General features: G+C 33.9%; 2 long non-coding RNA genes across 2 annotated transcripts; one reads left to right on the top strand and one right to left on the bottom strand.

Annotated features, from left to right (window-relative positions):
* Positions 1-7,590: 7,590 nt before the first annotated feature.
* On the top strand, positions 7,591-11,255 carry LOC143226054 (uncharacterized). Its single transcript, XR_013014263.1, has 2 exons — positions 7,591-7,909; positions 10,033-11,255. It is a non-coding gene; the product is annotated as an uncharacterized LOC143226054 (long non-coding RNA).
* Positions 10,381-16,602, bottom strand: LOC143226050 (uncharacterized). The gene is made up of 2 exons (XR_013014262.1): positions 16,414-16,602; positions 10,381-11,254 (listed from the first exon to the last, which is right to left on the bottom strand). It is a non-coding gene; the product is annotated as an uncharacterized LOC143226050 (long non-coding RNA).
* Positions 16,603-23,176: the final 6,574 nt, after the last annotated feature.

Raw genomic sequence — 23,176 nt, 5'->3', positions numbered from 1 at the left:
AGTATTTCTTGGAGCTAAATACATTATACTGCCATAAATAAGTTCGTTTTCCCATAATAATGCCAATAATCCTCTTTACCAGACGCGAGTGTTTTTTGTTTTGTTTTTAAGAAACGTCTCCTCACCTACACCTTATGAAATGAGGGCTTTATGGTTATTATTTTCAAGTAAACCCTCAAGGCATTTTTGGGCGAACAATAATTCCTACTTATAAGATAATACTGTATTTCAGTCGTTGTCCTGTTTTGTATTGTATGTTCTTCGAAAAACTTGCCCCTCTCTTTTTGTGTTTTCTAGGAACCACAACACGAAAAAGTATGTAGGCATTGATAATTAAAGACCAATGAAATTGTTACTTATTTCAAACTTACGAATATTTAATTTTGTGTAAAGCTTATTTGAAAATAAAAATTTATTCTTTGAGAGCAAAGCCACGTCGGGCTCTCTACTGTGTCTGCCGCGGAGGATATCGAACTCTGGGTTTTAATGTTATATGTCTCTAAGTTTACTGCTATCTCATCGGGACGTTTCAAGAAAGAAAACGAAAACTGAGCGTGAGTGCTCTTACAACTGTTGTTTTGGAGTTAGTTGTATTTACTATGCAACTGTTGTATTTGTATAGTAGTTAGGTTAATATTCTCGAGATATCCTGAGTTTTATGCAGCGCAAAACACTATCATGCGAAGTTTTGCTATATGTTGCTGAAAACTCAAGTTTTTTATGACTAAACATATGTCTGTTGATTTATGCAACCAAATATTGTTTACAGGATCGTACATTTCCGAAAGCATAAAGAGTAACAAAAAAAAAAAAAAGGAGTTGTAATTTAGGGGACAGTAAACGTTAATTACTTAATAGGAGTACAATTTGTTTGTTTGAAATTCTCCCAAAGCTACACGAAGGCTATCTGCGCTAGCCGTTCCTAATTTAGCAGTGTAAGACGAGAGGGAAGGCAGCTAATTTTCACTACCCACCGTGAACTCGTGGGCTACTCTTTTACCAACGAATAGTGGGATTGACCGTAACCTTATAACGTCCCCACGGCTGAAAGGGCGAGCATGTTTGGTGCGACGGAGATTCGAATCCGCGACCTCAGATTACGAGTCGAACGCCTTAACCCACCTGGCCATGCCGGGCCTGAGCACAATTTCATTTGTAAGTTACATAGAAGTTATACATGTTTTAAACACAAGCTAACAATTTGAGGCGACTATACTCTAAGAAAACAAGGAGCAGTTGGGTGTCATTCCAATATACAACTCTCTTGTTTTTAACAAACTGAGTATTCACACTTTTAAAGGTATAAATTTAGACCAAATAAAAGTTCACACTCACGTTTGTACATAAAGGTGTGCATTTATAGACAGAACGAAGAGTGATGAGAGTAGTGCATAAAAATTAAACAAACAGTTAACAGAATCACTTACACTAAGATAATTTTATGATAACTATAGGATTTTATTAACGTATTTTAGAGGACAAATTATTCAAAATGTGTACATTTATAACTTAGCTTATTTGCATGAAGTATGGTTTGTTTAAAATATTATTCTTTAATATTTTATAATTCTACTGAGAGCATTAAGTCACTTTTTCAGTTAAATAATGTAAATTCACACATTTTTGGGTGTAGTTTTATAGTACTTCACATTAATAAAAGCGTCAAATAACATCTTTTATTGTGCTATAACCACTCCTTTTTAGGAAAGGTTAACTCACCAAACTGGCTAACGTTTTTCAGGTTTTTCTTTGGGTACATCAGTTTACTCATTTTTCTCTAATCAAGATTCACTTTAGAGTTATTTATTTCACCTCTTTATAAATTCGCACCAGATCCTTTTTTAGGACCTGTTCTACATCTTTAAATATTTGAAATGTAATAACTGTATGAACAATCGGTTATTTTGATATCCCAATTATTGATTATATGATAATGTTATAAATACATTCTCCAGAAAAAACTTCAACTTTTAATTTTAAGCTAAAGGTCCTTTAAAAGCGTATATAAAAGTTATTTGTATATACTGAGTTATTAAAAACTAGATATATGTATAAGAAATATGACATATCTCAAAATTATTTTCAATGTATTATTAAAAATGAGCCACCTGTAAGTAAAGCTAAAATAAATACCAGTATACCAGTATTATTAAAATGTTAAAAATAGAAAAGTTAAATTTGAATTAATTTTCATAGTCTAACTGATATAGCACATATTGCGGGTTATCACCGTATAATTAAAATTATAATTGTGGGAACAGAGAGAAGTACTGTGGTAATTTGAATCGTAAAATCAAAGGTAGCGTACAAGCGAGAGTTCAGTTGGTTGAGCACTCGCCAGGAATACGAAAAGTATCGGGTTCGATTCCGGGTCATTACCAGAGATGCTGGCGCCCAGTCGTCCCACGGCCCTGAGATGAGACCCGACAACGGGTCTTGTTTGTGTGAGGCCGAAAAAGAAAGAAAAATATGGTAGTTTGAACTGTTTAAAAAGTACTCTACTAGTAATTGCTAGTGGGTTAGCTCTTTAGCTTAACTGATAGATCACCTTGTTTGGTACGTGAGTGGTCGTGGATTCATTCCTGCTGCAGTAAAACTGGGTTTGCCATAGCAGCACTTGCGATTTTTCCTCACAAACTCCAGAAGGGAAGAACTAGTACTTGTCTGCCCCTACACAAAAAACTAAAGAAAAACAAAACTTAAAGTATAAATCTGTTGTAACCTAGATAGCGTTTCCTCCGTGAGTCAATGAGCATGTAACAAAATAAACATGATATGTTTCACTTTGTTCAACTCAGCTAAAACTGCAAACGTACAGTTCAGTCTCTTAAAAGCTAACTAAAAAGACGAAGGACTCGAGGGTCAAGTTATGACTCAATATCCAACAGTAGAGCCTGTTAGTGAATTATATAGATGTTTACTGTGCTACTTTGCTTTACGAAATATTGAAATATTTTCCTACAGGGAACTCCACCACCCCTCATCAAGAACATTTCCTCTTGAAACTCCTTCATAGAGGACTGCTAAAATTTTTCTAACAGCCTAATGTCAGTGCCTTCCTCTCAAAAATCAAACTTAATTCCACATCTATGATAAGATGTGACAGCCTATAAGAAGTCCAAGTTGAGCAGCATGAATAGTTTTATTTCTTAAGTTTTGTGTAAAGCTATACGAAGGCAAATAGTGCAAACTATTCGTCATTATGAAGTGACTGACCAGAGGGAAGGTAGCACCACCCCTGCCAGTTTTTACGCTACACTTGTCAGACTGAATGATTTGAGTTACCGACACTTTTATAACATACCCCAAAGTGCATAACATACATTTATTATTTTTCTTTCATGCGGTATCGGGACACGATACACGGAATCTCAGATCTACAATTCGGCACGCTAAACTTTAGGCTGCCCTTTGTCCTGAATGATTCGAGTGTAGTGTTATAAGTCTATAACTTACAACTGACCCACTAGAGGACTCTTGTGTCGAATAAACTGAGTATACTTTTTAGTTTAGCTTAAATAGCTCATTGGTAGTATAAGTATTGAAACATAACTAACAATTTTATTGTGGTTTGATATGTAGAGTATCAGCAGGGAAGATGTAATAATATTTCGTTGGAAATCATGGAAAAGCGATTTTTGAAATAAACACGACTACATTTTATACAATATATATTAAAATCTTTTACCTTCCTTCTGCTGAATGTACAACCTACACTTTGAACCAAATATTTCACACTCGGGCTCATCCGTCCATAAGAAGTTTTCCAATCATCAACAGTTCAGTTTTGTATTTTTTTTACAAATTTGAGTCTCCTAACATTACTTGTAGATCAAAGTAAATGTTTTTTAACTGTTACATGACCAACTATTTCATTTTTAACGAGCTGTAGTTCTGAATACTTTTCAGTCATTTGATATATGGTCGTTTATCACATACTTGAGATCAGTGGCAGTTCTCCTTCTGTCCCGAAGACTGCATAAACAAAGATACTAAACATTTGTATCATTGAGTTTAGGTGTTCTGCTTCTTCCTTTCCTATTTTCAAATTTACCTGTATCGGTCTCACAATTTAAGGTGTACTTGACAGTGTTAGGGGACCATTTCAAGTCTACAGCAATTTTTTCGGAGGGTCCAATCAACATCACATAAAGCTTTTATGTAAACTCTCTGCTCTACTGACAATTCTCTACGCTTTTTTGGGCCGTGACATGAAAACAGAACTTAATACACTGTTTAACACTGTATATTTATCAAGGTTTACTTGTAGAGTGCTTTCAAATTGATTTATGTCTAACATGTACCTGTACATATGGTAGCTTCTTTCTACATAGTTAAGAAACTGCATGAGATACCATGACAGTTATTTCAGACCGTAAATTTGATCAGTATGCTTTTTCAAACAGAACTCTTATGACATGCCGAAATTCTAAACAATGGCTCATTCAATTGTCAACATGGATCAGAGAAATATTACCATAGTGTTGAAATTTACATTATGTAATGGCATGGAAGAAGTAGCACCATGAAATGGAAAGATTGATAAAATAATCTCTTGTCTTAATAATTCTGCACGGTACTGTACAAAATGCTACATTTCGAATATATTTGAAAATATATTAAACTTTTTGCCTAAAATGAAATCTTACTTGAATATATTATTGTTGTCAGTAACTTCTGTTTGTTATTAGTTCTTATAACTATGTGAGTGAAGGTAATAATTATATATTTTACATTACATTTTAGACCTCAGCTGCACAATTTTTTCGGTCATTACTTTCAATTAACTATTGAAATATATTCAACGAATATCAATGCGACAACTGACGAATGACAAATATGAAGAATTTTAATAAATATTTGACATCTAGAAAATTTATAGAAATTAAATACATAAATAGCAGGATCACCCGTCACAATCTCAGTCTGTTCAACTTATTTCTCCTTAAGTTACAAATCTTGAACAATCAAACCTTTAGCTAGACCGGGCAATAAACGTTTCTTTAGATGTCAATGTCAGTATTTTCTTAGAGCCATAGAACTATGTGGAAATACGTTCGTCTGTTTCTTTTTAAGAACCCCTTGATACAATAACGTGAACGTTCAACATGACATGTATTCTTAGAGCATTACGTTCGCCCGTTTCTTTGTAAGAACTCCTTGATACAATAGTGTGAACGTTCAACAGGACATTTATGCTTTAGATTTTATGTTCATCCAGGAAGAGCGCAAATGATCACCCTAGTGTTTCAAAAAGCTTAAAAAGTTCATTATTTTCTAATTTTGTTTTATTTGAAAAGGCTTACTCAAGACGTTAAACGACTCAACAGCTTACTACTGTGAGATAAGCTAAACTCCTCTTTATTTTTGCTTTCTTAAATTTGTAATTTTTTTTTTTTGCAAGTGTCATTAGGGCTAAGGCAAATCACCTAGCATCTATGTGTAGAAAAAGAGGTAGACTTTTTTTGTTTTGGAAATAGATCTTACCAGTCTAGTGCTGGCCACAACCCTACGTTTGCTTTTTTCTCTTTAATACAAACATATGACTGTTCAACATGACATGAATGCACTGGTGTTTTTAATTGCGACAGTATATGTACTGGTCTGAAAGTTCTGTCATGTATGATAGATGTATAATGATGATTCCAGACTATCGATGAGTAGGTGCTATTATTGTAACAAAAATATATAATCAGTAATATACCCATGATTATTATTTTGGGGTAGAATAAAAATAATATTTTATTAAAATTCCAAGAGTATTATTTGCGAGCTAACAGAACTAGACAGTTGTGAAAATAGTCACGAAATTATTTATGATCTATGACGTCTCACAGACAGCATCCTTAATATAAGGATTTTGTGATGTCATGGTTTCGGTTTTAAAATCTTCGAACGTTCGCTGCTAAGTGGTACCGATAGAATGAGAAAAATGTATGACAAATTACGCAAAGTTTTAATATTATTTATCACATGTACCACTTACTTCTAAACGAAAAAATACTTTTTTAAATGTTGGAATTATATTCTACTTGATTTTAATTAACGCCTTAAAATATTTTATTTAGGCTCCAAAAAGAAGACAAACTTTTGTGGTAAACTTTAAATTATATTAACTGTTTTTTTATGTTTTAATCTGACATTGACAGTATAACCATTTTTATTTTGTTTTATGTATGTCTATATAAATTTTCATGCATTAGGTATACGTGTATGTACGTTATGTAAATACATAGATATGTACGTTATACTACAGGGTGTTCGGAAAGTCACTGTGCACTTATATATTTATTAATAGACATGTTTCAATATAGAATGCAGGAGGTAAATATGAATGACAATTATAAACAATGCTGGAAGTGACCTCCGTTGGCATCAATACAGGCCTGGATCCTTCTTATTTTGTTTCTAAACACCGCTATCAGTTGCTGGGGCTTGAAATAAACTGAATGAATGCTGTTATCGCTGCTTTCAAAACTGCACAGTGACTTTACGAACACCCTGTATGCACGTGCATGTAGATATGTGGGTACTTCTGCTCATAATTCAGAAATATTTAAGATTTATAGTTTTTGCAGCTCTATAATCTTCTTCAAGATATTCTGACATTTAACGTACAGGCTTTCTCATTGCGTTTCTTATATGATATTTCTCATTCAGAAATGGCTCTGCCTCTTAATATCTCCTCTCACAACTCTTATGAGAAAAACAAGAACTTTACTACTTAGAGATGTTTATCGTATTCGCAACCTGCATTTGAAAATGGCTGGGAGTTCCCGTGGCCTCTGATCCCTCCTTCTCACGTGACATCAATCAAAATATCCAATTATGAACTCATTTTAGACGTATCTAGTCATGCATGCTTTTGTTAGTTAGACTGTATACTTTCATTTTCTCTGTGAGGCATTCTTTCTGTGTCGTGTGACCTCAACTGCCTGAGGAACGTTAGATGGTCTCATTTGGCAGGCAATGAACCTGACCTTTTACATTTACCATGTAGTTAACCCCCTCAGGGCATGTTAAGTAACCTACTCCATTTGGTGATCACCTATAATCTAGTGTGGGAGTCAGCCATTATTGTTCTGACTTTTGACCCATAGAGTGACCTTGCATTTAAAAATACTGGAAACTTACGTCACTAACAGATGTCATTTCTGTGCTAAAACTAATTGTTTTGCACATAATACGCAAATATTTCATTTTGAAAGAAAAAAAGAAAATTTATTTCCGTGGAATACTAGTTGTTAATGCGTAATAAAGCTGTGAAATTTAAATCTCAAACTGTTAAGTTTTAACATTACAATGAAAAACGTGTGAATGTCGCTGTAGATGAGCATGGAAGACAGATAAAAAAACGTTTTACTTAGAGTCGATTTAAAATTCACAAAAACATTTTTGAAGAAAAACTGAAACAGGAATTATAACAGCAACTCGTAAACAGTGAAGTAAAAATTCACGTGTTGGCATTTTTAAATATTTAAAAAAAACACATTTAAGCTTAGAGAGAGTAGGGACAAATTTAGATAATTTTAACAAAAAATATTTCATACTAAAGCTGTGAAGCAATAGTTTGTGTACATAATTCTCGAAAGGTAACAACAGCAGTTGCAGGCCTGAATAGAAATTACCTTGTTTTAGCATCTTTAAATCACATTAAATTTTAGTCTTTCATTTAACCAAATTTTTTAATGAAACGTGTAATATAATGTAACATATTTCAAAGAACTTTGTCTTGCCTTCAGTCACCTGTAGTTTATAGCAGATTTTCAAAGACCCAGCAACTCGACTTCATCGCTAGTGAAGAGAATAAAGGTCAGAGTGTGGGGTAATAAATATGAAAAACAGGTACATACGGCGTGAACAGGAAGTGTTTTTCAAGGTGACCTTGAAAGCTGACCAATCTCTATTTGTAGGTACTAGTTCTGTAAAACATGAATTTACGAGTGAAAAACGTTAATTTATATTAATATACCTAAGTGTGAATAAACGATGTACAGATATTTTAAAACCTATTTATTAAGCATGAGGATAACGTCAAACTAGCTAGTCATGAAATGACAGCATCTATGTTACTTGATGTATATATAACCAAAAATAGGAGAACAATCTAAAGCTTTTCTGTTATGAAAGATATAAAGAAAATAATAACATATAAGACGTATGTTTATTTAAATTAAAATGCTGCTCAAAAAACAATAACGACAGTTAACTTTGTCAAAGTGTGTATATATATATATATATATATATATTTATTTAATATTATTATTATTAAAATGGACATGGAGAAGTACTTACAAATGCTGTATTCTTGCGTGATATTGACGTGTGTATATATATATATATTTATTTATTTAATATTATTATTATTAAAATGGACATGGAGAAGTACTTACAAATGCTGTATTCTTGCGTGATATTGACATTAATCAATTTGATAGTTTTCGTGCCTTAATTGTAGGAAACGAATATCACAGTTATTATCACTGAACATGTTTGAAACTTCTTACGTTGTCACTTTTTTTAAAAAAAATAATTACAAGTTGTTTTATTGCTTTGGTTTTTATTGCTGGTACAGCGGCAAATCTACGGATTTCCAAAGCTAAAATCAGGGGGGTCGATTCCCCTCGGTGGGTTCGACAGATAGCCCGATGTGGCTTTGCTATAAGAACACACACTTTATAATGCTTCATGTAAAATAGAAATTATAAAAGTAGTATCCCGATCCTTTTGTAATGAATTTGATAAAAATGATTAGGTTGCTTGTTCATTGCAAGCAGTTTTTTATTTATGATCATGAGAAGCCTACCTGAAATAGAAGTTTATTCTAAAAATGGCTGATATGTGTATTAATAAAACTTTAATTAAAATAAAGTTTAATACCCGTACCAGCCGTCTTTAGAATACAATTTGTTTTTAACATTTACATGGACAGTATTCTATGGATTGTTTATTTGTTATGAATTTTGCGCAAAGCTACACGAGGACTATATGCGCTAGCTGTCCCTAATTTAGCAGTATAAGACCAGAGAGAAGTCAGTTAGTCATCACCACCCACTGCCAATTCTCGGGCTACTCTTTTGCCAACGAATAATAGGATTGATCGTCACATTATAACGCCCTTACGGCTGAAAGGGCGAGCATGTTTGGTGCGACGGGGATTCGAACTCGTGACCCTCATATTACGAGTCGAACGCCTTAACCTACCTGGCCATCCTGGGTTATATTCTATGCCGTTTTGTTTTATTATTTCAGCTCAAGTTTATTATGCTCATGAAAAACAAAAAAACGCAAGTGTTGCAACAAGTAATTTAATTTATATAAAAATGACACCATTCATAGTTGTAAGTGCTGGTTCTAATTACATTACTAATGATAATTTTTCTTCTCTTTCGAACCAATTTTAATGTATTGATCTTTCATGTTTTTCGATAATTTCATCTGTATAAAGCTGCACATAAATCCTTGGTTAACAGAAAAGTTTTTGTTTTTTATGTTTTAATTAGTTAATTACTTATATGCGTAGGTCAAGCATATTCTGCAGATTAGCGTGCCGGACTGTGAATATGAAAGTCCATGGTTTGTGTCCCATTGCCCCTAAATCGCACTGTTTGCTTTGGGGCCGTGGGTGTGTTATAAGAGTGACAGTCAACCCCCTCTATTCGATGTGGAGTGGATGTTGACTAGCTGCCTTTTCTCTAGTCTATCAAATCAAAATTAAAAATTGTTAGCGTAAATGGTCTTTGTGTAGCTTTGCGCATGAATTTGAAACGAACAGGTAAACTTAGAGTTTCGGTTTTCTCTACACTTACCAGTCAAGTGATTGTGCTTTTGTCAAGCAATACGTACATTGAATATTCAAGAGACATTAGAACAAAATGTTCATCCTTTTAACGTATATAACGTAGAAACAAATTGTTATTAACGCACCGTTAGTCAAGTGATGTATCAGGAAGTGTATTTTTGGTGTACTTTAATTTTAATTGTTTTTTTAAGCAATTAGTTAAGTTCATCTGTCTTCTATATTTTTTACAGACTTTATACGTGGTACGTGATTGCTTTACAACGAAGACAGAACCAGTTATAGATCATTTACCTTGAAAGAAGAGGAAACATACAGATTATTAAAAACTTACAAAGTATAGGAATTCACGCATTTCTTGTGTATTTTGTACATGTACAGGTGGGTATTTCTACACATAGCTGGATTTCGTACTTCCCATGTACAGGTGTCGATACTTCATCACAAAATATTAAGCGAATTTATTACGTCAATGACTGTCAAGTTAACCTTTCTAGAGCGTTGTCTTGTAACTGTTATTGTAATAATAGGTATAACAACAGCAAAGGTACGTGTTAATATTAAGTAAACGATTATAGATATACTTTTTCGGTTATTTTATTGAGGCAACGATGTAAAGTTTAACTTTGTTGTTGCTGATTACATTGTTATTTTCAGAAAAGAAATATATAGTTAGCCGCATAGGTAAGAAATATTTTGAAATTTAATTTATATTGTTATTTTCAAGGTTATCATACTTCGGATATTTGTTTTTTAGTAATTTCTGAACGTAAGGTAACATTGAAACTAGAAATACAGTAACTTGAAATAAAATTCAGAAAACAATTAATTTGATATATTGAAAACAAAGAAAATAGTTATATTAGTTATTATAATATAATTCGATTCTAAATATTAGTTATTAAGAGACACTATAACAGTAAGAGAACTAAGAACTTTGAACCAATAGTTAGTTATATTCGCTCTTGTCGACATTTTCGTTCTAAATTTCATCATAGTATGTGATGAAGTTTAGATAGTTTTGTAACATTTAGAAAATCAAGTATTTAGAACTGTGACAGAAAAATGAATAGAACTGAAAATTACGTCACAAATCAAGCTTTTGTTGAAATTTTCACTTCATATGTTATCAGAGTTAAATGTGTTCTATCTAAAACAACAAGAAAAACAATGAATTAAACCAGAACGAGAGCTAAAACGGTCAAATCAGAATCTTATGATTTAGGTACAGTTACAGTTATTTTGAATCGCTCATCAGAGAGAAAGCACCCAGTCATGAGCACCTACTGTTACAAGGGACTTTTTCAGTTCTTTCAATATAATTTTGGAGTTTTTTACCGATTTTATAATGCACTTACAGATGAAAGTGCAAAACGTTTTAAGTGGCATCACATTTCGAGTTTTTGACCCTCCGATCCACAGCCCGACATGCTAACCAATAGGTCATGATCGGCCCTAAAATGAGGAAAAAAAAACGTTAAGTAAATAGCTAACGTTTTTGTTACGCGTGGTTGTAGTTCATTGTTTAAAAATAAGTTTCATTTTTATAGTATAGGGAGTGACGTGCTAATTTCACAATCTCTTGACTTAGAATCTAATCTGTGTTGATATGACTGACACTACACATAATATAAATATTATTTGCTACAATAATTCAGAGAATTATTGTTTCCAGTGTGAATTACTGTAAGCAATACAATACTATACTTACATTATTAAAATGTACTAATATGAGTTTAATGCTATAAATATTACTTACTACAGTAACTCATATTATTATTATTTTCATTGAGGTTTTTCCGTAGTTCAGTTGTGAATTACTGTAAGCAATTCAATACTTTATTGAAATATGCTAGTACCACGTTTGTGCAATAATTTTAATATAGCTTTGATTTTCTTTAATAACATTTTCAATAAAAAGCTGTTTCACAAATATTTCTCAAATGAAGATAATTATAACATAGGAACATTTGAAATGTCACTACAAACTGCTTGTTAGAAAGAATAATGTAAGAGTAATGAAATGGACATTGCCTTTCTAAGCTGTAGAAATAAATGGTTCATGTAAGACCAAAAACTCTGACATATCAAACATTATTATACCTTATTTTCCATATTTTTTTTATGGGCCACACTACATCAGTGATATTCGATGTTTCTCTTCTCCTCAAACGTCCATACAATTTTTTTTTTCTAATATTACTTTGATTGCACAGGAAGTTATAAGTCATATTAAAAATGACGTATTTTGTTATTAAAAGTTTGCGTGACTGAGGTTATTATTGTAACAGGAACTGTTGTATTTTTACCTGACAGTACTTTTTTCGCACGTGGGCTAAATGACCAAGAGAGTGAGACCTTCTAATATTCAATTATAGCCATCCTTAATTTTGGAATGCTGATAAAAAAGACGTTAGCCAGTCAGTAACCTATCACACTGAAACACATTTGTTTGGGATTGAATATAATTGTTATAATACACCCACTGATGAAAGCGTGAAGCACGTTCAGTGGCATCTCAGCGAGAACCTTGGACTTTATAATCTGCAGGTTGGCACTCTAACGAATGTAGCACGCTGATTCTGAAAAGTTGTCTTATTTTCTAGGCAAAGTACGATCATTGTGGACTGCATGAATTTTCTTATTTTATATTGGTCAATACTGGATGAAAACGGTTGTGGTTGGTTAAAAAAAAGGAATAATGAAAATAGCGTAAAGACAGAAATTAAAAATAGAGTAATGTATCTAACAAAACATCAATAACATAGACTTACAGGCCTACAAAGCAATAGATATTAGGCTATAGAAAACTAATTAGTATCCGATTTTGCAAGACAAATCTTAAGAAATAAATTTAAGATGTTTTTTATCATTACTGATATTTGGTTTTATTACTTGTTCTTAATGTGCATATTTTGGTATGAATCATCAGATGTGACTGCACAGAGTTGGAAAAAAAACAAAACCATTATTTCGATAAATATCACATCACTGTTTAATACCAGAGGCATAAGATTTCAACTTGTTTTTATTATTTCTATACCACATTATGAAATTTTGGAGAAGTATCAGAACTACATTTTATCATTATTTGGTGTTTTTAGGTAATGCGATGACAACGATAATTTATCTCTTTTTCGAAAAGACATATTTCAACTCTGACGCAAAATATTCATGCAATATGTTCAGATAGAGGATTTAGAATTTTCAAGACAGGGATGTCCCTTTTGCTTCACAGAACCATCCAGAAAGATACCCGAAACATGTCGTTCTCCAGCGATGGTAAGCAAAGAGAGGTGTCTTGTAACAGATGAGAATCTACGTCCACTTTCCCAGGGAACAGTATACAACAAAATCATTAAAAATATTTTTTTTGGAAAGGCGTCCCAAGTCACACACACACACACACACACACACACACAAATTGTTTCAAAGAAATATTTGTTAAATCATTCCATACCTCCAAAATCAAACGGATATCTTTGGTATTACATTCGAAAATATAGTCACTGAGTACAGCGCCTATGGAGTTTTATACAATTGGACCATAAAAACTGGTGCTGGAAAATTGTTGTCCTCATACTGTAGATGAGTTGGGAAAAAAATATTTGGAAGAGTATAATGCGTTGGACATGACAGCCTTAATGCAGGACCGTTTGCAACAGAAACTACGCTATAGGGCTATTTTAAAATATAAAGCATGATCGGAACTGGTCACATAGACTATAAAGACATTTTGAAGGTCCAAACTCTATTTAATACAACGCAACCAACTTCAGTAGTGGGATTCATTATTAGATTTAACGCATTCTCCGCTCTAATATGTTAAGTACGTTTTTGCGAACCACAAGTTACTGCATTCAAATTCTAATCACACCAGCTATAAGACCACGTTTAATTTTTTTTAAATACAAAATTTTCGTTTCTTTTTAAGAAATTTATCTCTTACTGACCTGTCCTTTAACATAAAGCTTTAAATGAGTAACAACAATAAGCTTTCTTGAAAATTATTAATAAAATAGTATGCAAAATAATTGCAAAAAAAAACTTATTGAATTTGTGAATGAGCGCTCATGAAAATATAAATTATTTATGGAATTATGGATATAGAATGTAGCTAAGCAATATTAATGAGAAGAAGGGTCTTGTCTGCTTGAGTGTGAGGATTTGGTATGGTTTAACGAGATCTATAAATCTATGTTTAACTGCTTCTATCATTTGGTTATTTTCTGTATTTTTGGGGCTAATTATGATAGATTTGTTACATTTAAGTGCGAGATATTAATTGCTTGATCATTTTATTGAGTTGTACTCGTGTTTGATTGATCTACGATAGTTTTCATGGGCTGTGACTGTTTCATTGGCTAGAGTTTTCTTGACCATGTGAATGTGTACGTGTTGCTTCTGCATGTGATAGCCATGATGTATGCTGTGTATATGTAATCATAGTCTATGATGTTAGTATCGATAGCAATGGTGTTTCTCTGGTTGATTTTTGAGCGTTTATTTTCATGTATTGTGCATTTGTTTCAGTGGGTTTAAAATTGTTTGTATGTTATAAATTCTTGTTTTGTTGTCCTTATATTTCGCTTTGGCTGTAACTAAACACAAAGTTACAGTGTTTTTATATTTAAGATATCTTTTATAATTTGCTGTGTGTTCTGTTTGCAGTTTAAGCATAATGCGTTTTGATGTTGTTTCGAGCAGTCAGAATCATGCTGGTCTCCATCACAGTTCATGCATGGAAGAAGAGGTTTGTATGTTGCTACAACATCCCTTTAGTGTTAACAGTTATAACAATGGGTTTCAATTACGGTGAATATTTTGGCCTCTTCTACCCGATATCTTTGATACCTAAGAATGATCGAGTGTGCAAAATTAATGCCAAACCAACAGTTACACTTATAGGATTTTACAATTTTTGGTAATTAATTTGTGAGGCAGGCCACGTTTCTGTTTATTTTGGGGCAGCATGATAATGGTTAAAACAAAATACGTGGCCTAGTTAGCTAGTGAATGAATATTTGTTGTGAGATCAGTAAAAATATTATAAATGTAGTTATCAATTTGGCCGTTGATTTCGAGTTCACTCCTGTAAGTTGCACGCTCAATCCTTTTTTTTTTTTTCACACCTAAGATGTTTTTCATTAGATATCGTGACTTTTTTGTCAATACACACCAACAAATTACAAGTAAGAAAGTTACCCTCGTTAGCAACGTATTCTAGGTTTAGGATTACAACCAGATTATTTAAAATTTTCGGCGGTAGTTTTTCCTCTGTACAACAGTGTCAATAGCTAACTCTCTAGTAACGCCATTGAAACTATATTAACAGTTTCTTGTCATCACCTACATGTACTCTGTACAATGGTATCAGACATCTTTATTTACACTAATTGCTTAAGATAATATCATGTAACATTAAATGCTCTTTCATTAGGAGAATTTTACAAAATTTAGCAAATTTCTGTTTAAAATTTGACAATGAATAATAACTGTTCACCTGTACAACTGTTTTGTAAACTTGAGCTAGTTTTCTTGGCCTAGCCACAACTATATTTATCTACACTTGCTTTTACCCTATAATTTTTTGTTTTAAATCAGCCATTTATAATCCGAAAGATAAAATCTGAAAAAGGGTCCACCTTTACTCTCAGGTAAAACGGTAGTAAAAACTTCAGGCCAAATATGACTTTTTGCATAGGCATGCGCAAAACATTTTGGTCGAAAGTGGTCGGTTTTTGTTGAATAACTTTGCACAACAGTGTCAATAGCTAACTCTCTAGTAACGCCATTGAAACTATATTAACAGTTTCTTGTCATCACCTACATGATGCAAATATGACATGTTGTAAGTTGTGAAGATGCATTATGATAATGTTCTTGAAATTTGAAAAAAAATCTAGGAAAGCTAAGTTGTTCTAACAAATAAAATATCTGTATTTTCGGCTTGAAGGAAAAAAGGGAAGAAACTCAAAGACAATTGGAGATTACCTGGAGTATTTTTGAATAAATTACGTTGAAATTTGAAATATGTAATAAGGGTATAGTAGAACCTCTCCACTTAAAATTTGTAACAGTTTAGATTACCACAGTATGAGCTACAGAAAGTGGAAAAACTGCTAAACTATCACTCTTATCAACAACACACATCGTGTTCTGTAAGACACAACTGTGTGTCTTGATCTTTCACATAATTTTCGTAGACTCAGAGGTATGCTGTCCCACCAGTGGCACAGTGGTATGTCTGAGGATTCCCACCGTTAGAAAGCGGGTTTGGATACCCGTGGTGGGTAGAGCACACATTGCTCTTTGTGCTAAATTTCAAATAATCAATCATTCAATCCAGACGTATTGGTGAGAATTAAAACTAAAGTAAAATCTTCGAGCTTCAGTTTGCACAGGCGTAAGAAAAGCGATACGCTTAAATAAGAAATTCCTAGGAAATAATTAAAATACAAGCTATGTTATGTGTATCAGATAATGCCAACTCATTCGCAATCACCTTAGCAATCCTAACAATTATAAATATGTACTAATATTTCTATCAGACTTGAACTGAGGCCTTTCCGTACCTTAGGTCATTTAATGGATATTTTCATTCATCCACTTACCGAAGTAGGTATGATTGAAGCATATCCTTCTAGTATTATTGAAAAAGGTGAAGAAAAGAGTTTAAGCAACTAAAAATCATTATTGTACATTTTCTCTTGAGTGAAAGTAACTTAACCTATCATCATCATCACTCATATGCGCAATGGTAATTTCACAGTTTGAACCAAAATAACCAGTTTATGTTGCCACGTTGACGAACACCAGCTGCATATCAAATAAATGTAGTCGTATTTCAAGTGTTTTAGTATTACTTCCTGCAAATCCCAGGTGACACACAGAACAGGAATAGAGTTAAGATAATTCTTCAGTAAATAGACATCGTATCCATATTTTGTTGTATCCATATCTTTTCAGAAGGGTCAATATTTTTGATAATTTTTACTTGTTATAAAAACTGATATTTTTAAATATTCGAATTTTGTATAGTACCAAGTTTTATCGCTTGTTGTTATTGAAAACCTGCCTTAAGCAAATGGGGACTCAAATCACAAAACATCAGTCAAGATGCAACTCTCAACCTTTTATCTTCTCCATCTTACCCCTGTCTTCTACCTTCATCAAAACGTCATACCCCTACTCGCCCCCCCCCATTAGTACAGCGGTAAGTCTATGTATTTACAACGCTAAAATCAGGGGTCCGATTCCCCTCGGTGGTCTCAGCAGATAGCTCGATGTGGCTTTGCTAAAAGAAAACAAACAAACAAACAAACCATACTTTATACAGCTTGTCTAGCAGCAACGTACTCTACCTTCCATTTATTCTTTCCATTTTTCTAAGATGTACTTGGTGAAGCTTCTCTCTAACCATATGTTTAATCAACTTCCTTTGGGCTCGGCATGGCCAGGTGGATAAAGCACTCGACTCGAGGGTCGCGGGTTCGAATCCCCGTCACACCAAACATGCTCGCCCTTTCAGCGGTTAGGCCGTTATAATGTGACTGTCAATCCCACTATTCGTTGGTAAAAAGAGTAGTCCAAGAGTTGTCGGTGAGTAGTGATGACTAGCTGCCTTCCCTCCAGTCTTACACCGCAAAATTAGGGACGGCTAGCGCATGTGGTCCTCATGGACCAAACCAATTTCTTTTTTTTTTGTGTTCGGTAAATCTCTTTTCTCTTTCATAATCTCTAATAGTTTTCAGTTAGTAGTTTTTTCTGTCCAACTAACTTTCTGTTCTGCCGTTAATGAATACTGTCATTTAAATTGAACTTTCTGATCATTGTTTTGCTAATTTCTTCATTGATGTATTCATATCTTTAGTTCGTGCTTTTATGTTAAAAGTGATCGTTCTGATCATATTTCATTTTACAAAATGTTAACTGCTCCGATAAAGTTTCATTTATAGTATTTTAATATAATTAAACATACAAATATTACGTTCGTTAAACTTATTTTTTATCACTGCATAGTCGTAGAAATCATTTGCATGAAATTTAAACGAGTTTCTACACATGCGTAGCAAATATACAGCAACACTTGAAAGGTTTTGTTTTTTAATTTATTAACCCTGCCCGTCTACGATGGCATTGTTTTCGCGTCTGTGTAAGGAGTATATATCAAAATATTTCGCGTGATTTTGGCAAATCTTAGCACAAAGCATTGTCATTCTCTAGTTTTGACACTAGAGTAGCATATGTAAGCTACCATAATTTAAAAAAAATGTATTTACTGAACCTTAACTTTCAAAGTAAAATAAATATTTTTCGTTATTATGTCTGGAATATTTGTTTATTTAATAAGGACATTTCAGAAGAATTATTTTTAAAGGTAAGTAAATTTTCAAACATTTTACTTTAGAATCAGGATTCAACATTCTCTTCTTCACGTGGGATGTTATTTTAAAGTTGTTTTTCCTATTTTATTTCAGCATGTTATTATTACATTACTCTGTCTGACAGCGGTAAGTCTACGAATTTACAACGCTAAAATTAGGGGTTCCATTCCCCTCAGTGGACTTAGCAGATAGCCCGATGTGGCTATGCAATAAGAAATCACACATATTTACTTAGCTTACGTATATGACGTTATATTAGTACTATTTGTCCCTATCCCACGTTTTCATGCTTTACATAACACAAATAATAACATGGGATAGGTTGGTTGTTTTTTTAATTTCGTGCAAAGCTACACGAGAACCATCTGTACTAGCTTTTCCTAATTTAGCGGTGTAATACTAGAGAGAAGGCAGCTAATCATCACCACCCACTGCTAACTCTTGGGCTACTCTTCTACCAACTAATAATGAGATTGACCGTAACATTATAACACCCCCACGGTTGAAAGGGCAAGCATGTTTGATGTGACAGGGATTCAAACCCGCGACCTTTAGATTACAAGACGAGTACCTTAACCACCTGGCCATGCCTAGGATAGGAATAAGTAATGTAATCGACTACAGAACTGATACTGACAAGGATTACTGTTAGAAACGTTAGTTAACAAGACGATGTTTTCGGGATAATGTTTTAGCTATTCACACAACGTGTTATGCTTATTGTTATTACTACGTACACGCTAATAAGAATGAAACATTTATAGATTGCTAAGCTGAGCAGGAATGAGGAAGGAAACTGAGACGTCAACACTACAACAACCTCTGTCTCGTAGGACCACAGCTGATGAAGTTTCTTAGATACGTACTGGTTCCCTGCCAACCAACTCACCAATAATTTCTTCATTAGTAGGACTGAAATGAAAACATCCAAAGACAAAGGAAGAGAAAATTTAGAAGAGTACTGATATAAATAACTTAGTATACAACTAGGTAGGTAGGTAGGCTGTTAGGTAGAAAAAAAAATTGACGAGCCATTTGTGTCGCTAATTTCTAGAAGCAGAAGCTAGCTAAATGTTTGACGGGTGAACAACCTGAGGGTGGGTGAACTCTAGTCCGAAGTATGTACACAACCCAGTGTCATCGGCGTACACGCTGAGCACGCTTTTGTTGTTGCAATAAATATACCATTCGATACTCTTGGACACGAGAGAGATGTGGGAGTCAGCGGCTAGGTTCTGTAACGTACCCAAATTACATAAGAATAGTAATTGAAAGCACAAACACTTTTTCTTTAGTTAGATTCAAAGTGTATTTAAATGTTCAGTGTACATCGAAAAATATTTCTGAAGTTATTTATTACTTACTCGAGTAACATTATAACGAAAAGACTCCATGAGTTTGCCGAAAAAATAGGACATCAATAGCTTTGATATAGACATTATACTCATAAAACAAGTATTATTCTACATTCATATTTTTGGAATACAAAACAATAACTCATTTCTCAAGGTTTTCAAAATCCATTTTAGCAAATGCTAATATCAATGAGGATATAATTTTCAAGTAGAGTTTTAGGTGGATTATGTATACAGAAATAGGAGGGCCCGGCATGGCCAAGCGTGTTAAGGCGTGCAACTCGTAATCTGAGGGTCGCGGGTTCGCATCCCCGTCGCGCCAAACATGCTCGCCCTTTCAGCCGTGGGGGCGTTATAATGTGACGGCCAATCCCACTATTCGTTGGTATAAGAGTTGCCCAAGAGTTGGCGGTGGGTGGTGATGACTAGCTGCCTTCCCTCTAGTCTTACACTGCTAAATTAGGGACGGCTAGCACAGATAGCCCTCGAGTAGCTTTGTGCGAAATTAAAAAACAAAACAAAAACAGAAATAGGAATACTTGACAGATACTTTAATGTATCAATAACTATTAACGTGCTGGTTATTTTGTAACAAAGTTTAACAAATATATTACATATTTATATTGTGTTTAGTTTCACTTTATTCCTAGTTGAAGTATCGTGAGCTGATATAGTAACGAAATATTAATTCGTATTCTTATTTGATTATTTTCAGAATATAGAGAGTGTAACGTAGTTTGTTTGTTTTTTGCTATATTATTAAACTGATAATATAATGTTGGATAATTTTATTTTAAGGACACAAATTAACGTGTCTGCTTTTCTTTTAATGGTGATAATGCATCCATAATGGTAATTTGATTGAAAATAAATACGTGATACGTGAAGTAATTGTTAATCTTTCATTTTATTAATAATTAATAGCCCTATTAACATATGGTCTACAGCTGTTGTCATTTTGATGACATGAAAAACATGCTTATCAACACGATAGACACATTGGCAAGGCTGGTTTGTTTGCGTGTTTTTGAATTTCGCGCAAAGCTACACGAGGGCTTTTTGCGCTAGCCGTCCTTAATTTAGCAGTGTAAGACTAGAGGAAAGACAGCTATTCATCACCGCCCACTCTTTGGTTGCTCTTTTACCAACAAATAGTGGGATTGACTGTCACATTATAACACCCCATGGCTGAAAGGGCGAATATGTTTGATGTGACCAGGATTCAAACCCGCGACCCTCGGATTACGAGGCGAGTGCATGCAGTATATACGAACAAAGTAAATTAAGTTAATAACGTGTAACGAATGCTTTGTACTTTTAAAACAGCAGAGATGCCAACCATTACTATTTGAGCGTAATCATTAAGATTTTGGTGTATACATTGCGACTATACGCTCATACAGACAAATATTACGACTTATTGCAACTCTCAAATTATTATATATTATATAGGCCTATACAATAAAGTGATAAATTGTTCCCTCAGGGCTTGAAAGGGGTGAAAATAAAATTTTTAGTGAGATACAAATAAATTTTGATGATAAATAAAGGACATAGTTCAAATGACTATTTGCGATAAACATGTTTGTGCTTGAATAATAAAAAATATTTGTATCTCCGACGTCTACCAATAGTTTGAGTGCAATGCTTCTCCATACTGGGTACGTGGGGTAATCCATAGTTACGTCATCAGTGCTTGTCAGCCAATCAGTGCTCAAATAGATGGGTATTTCTCATTTTCTAAGCGACATAGAAACACGAATGCGATCGCGTTCACAAGTTGGAAAAAAAAGAGGTCTCGTTCACCAGATTGTCTTGTTTCTGGCATATCTAAAAAGACTAAAACTGTGAATCAAAAATTTAGGAAAGAGCGTAGTGCAAAATATCCGGTCATTACAAAACGCATGGCTGTCACTGACTTTTGATGCAGTTTGTCACATCGATTTTTCTGTGGCGCATGGCGGGATAAACGATTGTTCCAGACATACAAAATCGGCATCTCACTAACAAAAGGCTGAGGCGAAGACAAAAATAATGCAGATAACGACATTTATGAGTAACAATTCAGAATATTTAACCATAAATGCAGAAGTGATGTTCACGCAACTCGTCATTGCTCATAATTGACCCCTAGCTGTAGCCGATCATGCAAGACATCTATTCAGAAAAATGTTCCCAAACTCTGATATAGCGAGAAAATGTGGCTGTGCTAGAACCAAAACTACAGCCATTGTACAAATGTTGGGTTGTGAATGTGACAAAATGATTTCAAGCATACTTACTAACAGTGTTTACAGTTTAGCCACAGATGGATCCACAGACAGGGATGACTCAAAACTGTATCCAGTGGTTGTACGATATCTTGACCCTTTGCTAGGAAAAACTGTTTGTTCTCTTTTGACAATGGTGGAATGGAAAGAAGCTTCAACGGGAGAGAATATTTTCAAGTTTTTGGACCATGAACTGACAAAGAGGAAAATTCCGTGAGAAAACTGTCTTCTTCAGACTGTTTTTCTTCAGACAATGCCTCAGTTATGTCTGGTATAGGCAAAGGTGTGATGGGACACATCTCAAGACGACAGTCTAGCATTTACTTCACGGCCTGTGCTTGTCACCTCATGAATATTGCTGCCCAGAAAGCTTCCAGAAAACTGCCCTGCCCAGTTTCTGATATATTGATAGATATCTACTATTCTCTGGACAAATGTGCTAGCAGAAAACATTTCAGAGTTTCAAGGATTGTATGACAAAGAAACAAGAAAAATTCTATAACTTGTTAACACAAGATGGCTATCACTTCGGGTGTGCCTCAACAGAATATTGGACATATGAAAGCCATTGAAGAAGTATTTTCACTGTGAAAAGGAAAAACTAGATTCAAAAGGATCTAAACGTGCAGCTCAGTCAGGCAGCAAGACTTTAACAGTCAGGATATCCTCTCAGCCACACAGGGACACAAGACAACAGTCTCCAAAAGCAGACAAAGAAACATTTGATATAACTCAATATATCTTCAGACAGTCTGACCTTGAACTAAAGAAGAGACAACAGTGAAAAAAAGAGAAGAAAACGAAAGCTAGCAAGGAAGTAACCAAGAAAAGTTATGCGCAGAGCAAGTTAGATAACTTAACAGTTTTCTTGGACAACAAAATGAACTTGTTATTTTGTCTTTTTCTTCAGCCTGCAATTCCTCTATTTGATCAAGCCAATTTGATATTGCAAAGAGAAGAACCTTGCATACATATTATGCGTAGAACTCTGATTATACAAGTTAAAAATATACTTGTCAGATACATCAAGCCAGAATATCTTGAAGGCAACATCACTGAACTTGACCACAACAATGAATCCTTACACAAATCTGATGAGGCAGTTTCTATTGGAAATGCTGTTAAGGAATACATTGTTAAATATGAAAAGGACCTGGACCTGATCAGCTTCTACACCAGTGTCAAGAAATACTATATTGCAGCTACAAATTACGTGATGAAACATTTCCCTCTAAATGATGAACTTCTGATTCACGCAGAGGTTGTTGATCCAAAACTGAAAGTCAGCAAAGATTTCTCTTCTCTTTGCTTCTTCACAGACAGGTATCCTGTCCTTGTCAGTACACATGAGCACGGCACTATTGA

Source organism: Tachypleus tridentatus, chromosome 1 (assembly GCF_004210375.1).
Source record: "Tachypleus tridentatus isolate NWPU-2018 chromosome 1, ASM421037v1, whole genome shotgun sequence".
In the NCBI taxonomy this organism is placed as follows: Eukaryota; Metazoa; Arthropoda; class Merostomata; order Xiphosura; family Limulidae; genus Tachypleus; species Tachypleus tridentatus.
Note: the sequence above shows the minus strand (reverse complement) of the source record. Positions and strands in the feature narration are given on the sequence as shown.